The sequence below is a fragment of the Sinocyclocheilus anshuiensis genome, unplaced genomic scaffold (assembly GCF_001515605.1).
Source record: "Sinocyclocheilus anshuiensis isolate Anshui unplaced genomic scaffold, SAMN03320099.WGS_v1.1 scaffold283, whole genome shotgun sequence".
NCBI lineage: Eukaryota > Metazoa > Chordata > Actinopteri > Cypriniformes > Cyprinidae > Sinocyclocheilus > Sinocyclocheilus anshuiensis.
Window position 1 is genome coordinate 5,684,197 of NW_015549605.1, and position 3,586 is coordinate 5,687,782.

Sequence of the window (3,586 nt, forward strand, 5' to 3'; positions counted from 1 at the left end):
CACACACACTGAAAGAGGCTTCTAAGGGGCCATATCATGGAAAACAGGATTTTCTTGCTCTTTGATGCAACTAAACGTTTACTAGTGCTGTGTTTGATACATCGATACGACAATGTATCATCACAGAGATTTTGACGATACGAGTATCGATACAGCTGGCCCTGTTCACACTTGCGCAATATGGAAATATTTGCTAAGTGTGTTACTTATCTTTGTCAACCTGTCAACCCTGTGCACGTGCTCTCTCTCCACTGTGGATAAACGCGCTTGCTTTCTGAAAACACTGGTTAGCTTGCAGTTTAGCGATCTCCACTTCAATATTCTATTCTCAGAAATTGCGGGGCAGCGCTAAAAAGTTTGCTCCTGAATGTCTGAGTGCAGCTGCAGCGTGATCTGTGTGAGTGACTGAGCGTGTGTGTGTTAGATACAGAAGACGGCACATTGGTTTAGAACTCTTCTAATTTTTATTTTTTTTAAACGTAGACAGTGTGTTAACTTGTGCAATGATAACCTACCAGCAAAGTAAATAGGATTTTTTAATATATTAGAATGCGTACATTACAATATAAATGTATTAAATGAGTACATTATTATTTATGGGCTTAAAAACAAGATGCAAACAATCAGAATATTGTACCTGGTGGGGAGTGCCCAATGTAAACATGAAGCATATGCCATTATTGTACTGTGGTACAGTTATGGAGGCCCTTTCATAATGCAGAGGTCAACTGCCTGTTCTGCCAATAGTTAGAAATGGCCATATAGTATGCAGTGTTTAATAAACAGCTGTTTTACTAAATTCTGCTGAGGTGAAATTCAGTGCAGTCCCGTATCGTATTGTGACTTTGCTGGTGATACACAGCCCTAACGTTTACATAAAAAAGAAAAGATTTCAACCATGATCACAATTTCTGCTTGTCTCGATTATTTAAGCATAATTGTCTGTGATATTTGCGATATATCCAAACATGAATCTCTACTACATCATTTTATTGTAAGAATTTTTGTAATATATTATGAATTTCACTGTTTTAGCTCCAGAGAGACACTTCTTAAGGTTTTACCAGTTTTCATGACATAGTTTTTTTTAATGTAAATTATAAATATAATGAATCAGGAAACTACATTAAAGTCAAATAAATCCTGCTTATGAATTGACATTTTCCTTCTCTGTGCTTACATGAAAGTGCAATAATGCTACTTAAATGTAAAAAAATAAATGTCTCAAATCAAAACAATCATGATTAAAAACTGTTATATTTTTGAGCAAAATAATTGTGATTATTAGTGATTACTTTTTAAAGAAAATCTTTTTTATATTTTATTTTATTTATAATGTTTCATTTTTATTTTATATAAATTATTTTATATTATATTTTTTTTAACCACCACTCAAAAATTAATTGCAAAAATTAAATGCGATTAATTGCACAGCCCTACTTATTATTTCACTGTTATGATGACGTAACTATCATTCATTATCACATTTACTAATCAACTCTTTTTCAGTCCATCTAGGAAAACTATGGCAGTATGCGGAGGTTAACTAATCATAACAAATGCTATTTATGCATCAATTAACAGTAATATGGCAAAAAAAGTCAGCTTAATACTAATGGTCAGCAAGAAAGCTGTTCAAGAAACTTTGTCTAACATTATAATTAGACTAATAAACCCCTCAGACTGCATGTGCTCACAGGTCAGGGTGTGTGTGTGATGACCAGCAGATGTCTAGAAGCTTCAGCTCTATTGATTGGTGGGGAGGGTCTCTGTCCATTGTATTAAAAGCCATTCTGACCTGAACTTGTACCTTGTACACCAAACCCTTTCCAGTAACATTGTTTTTTTTTCTTCAGAAAACCTGTATTTAAAAAAAAAAAATATTTAATTGTATTTTTTATTTAATTTTATTATTTAATTTAATATAATTTTTATTTTGTTTTGTGTTTTATTTCATTTAAATGTATGATTATTTTATACATAGTTTATTTTATAACCACTACTGAAGGACCACTCCACTACACAAATATTTTTATGATTTTTAAATGTATAAAATATTAATTGTAAACCAAAACGTTAAACAAAATATTATTATATATCTAATATTATAATATTAGGCTACAGACATTATTACTACCATAAGTTATTTAAACACATATTTAAAATAGATGTGTAAAAAGACTGTAAAATAAGATGCTTGAAACAGATGCAAAGGGCAAACCGAAAACTCCCACAGGACACAAGGGAATCCTGGCATATAAATTATTTTATATTATATTTTTTTAACCACCACTCAAAAATTAATTGCAAAAATTAAATGCGATTAATTGCACAGCCCTACTTATTATTTCACTGTTATGATGACGTAACTATCATTCATTATCACATTTACTAATCAACTCTTTTTCAGTCCATCTAGGAAAACTATGGCAGTATGCGGAGGTTAACTAATCATAACAAATGCTATTTATGCATCAATTAACAGTAATATGGCAAAAAAAGTCAGCTTAATACTAATGGTCAGCAAGAAAGCTGTTCAAGAAACTTTGTCTAACATTATAATTAGACTAATAAACCCCTCAGACTGCATGTGCTCACAGGTCAGGGTGTGTGTGTGATGACCAGCAGATGTCTAGAAGCTTCAGCTCTATTGATTGGTGGGGAGGGTCTCTGTCCATTGTATTAAAAGCCATTCTGACCTGAACTTGTACCTTGTACACCAAACCCTTTCCAGTAACATTGTTTTTTTTTCTTCAGAAAACCTGTATTTAAAAAAAAAAAATATTTAATTGTATTTTTTATTTAATTTTATTATTTAATTTAATATAATTTTTATTTTGTTTTGTGTTTTATTTCATTTAAATGTATGATTATTTTATACATAGTTTATTTTATAACCACTACTGAAGGACCACTCCACTACACAAATATTTTTATGATTTTTAAATGTATAAAATATTAATTGTAAACCAAAACGTTAAACAAAATATTATTATATATCTAATATTATAATATTAGGCTACAGACATTATTACTACCATAAGTTATTTAAACACATATTTAAAATAGATGTGTAAAAAGACTGTAAAATAAGATGCTTGAAACAGATGCAAAGGGCAAACCGAAAACTCCCACAGGACACAAGGGAATCCTGGCAAACACACCGAGCTCCCTTTGTTTGTGTGTGTGACACACCAGTCACAGAGATTCACATATAAAGATGATAAACTGGAAAACACTGTAAACGAGAATGCTGATTTATAATCAGTGGCATTTCAAATAATCCTTAAAAATAGGGGTCGACCGATTATCGGATATTAAGCATTTTTATGATTATCGGTCATTTTCAAAACCGATTTGCCGATAAAATAACTTAATTTTGAAATGCGCTATTTGGTATTCTCTGGCAGCAGGAGGTGCTGTTAGAGTGGTAGAGATCAAGGTTTCCCCAGTAACGACTGTACACAAAGCAGCGCTCCACTCACAAAGGCTGCTTTATCAGATATTACATGCAAGTCAAAGCCTTTTGGAAAATCTATTTGTGGCAGTCAGTTTTGATATTGTGGCGGGGGCCGCAAAAAAAACA

General features: G+C 31.8%; 1 protein-coding gene across 1 annotated transcript in view; it reads right to left on the reverse strand.

Annotated features, from left to right (window-relative positions):
- The window catches only part of zdhhc17 (zDHHC palmitoyltransferase 17), a 27,053-nt gene that overhangs the window by 16,362 nt on the left and 7,105 nt on the right, over positions 1-3,586 (reverse strand). The window lies entirely within an intron of this gene.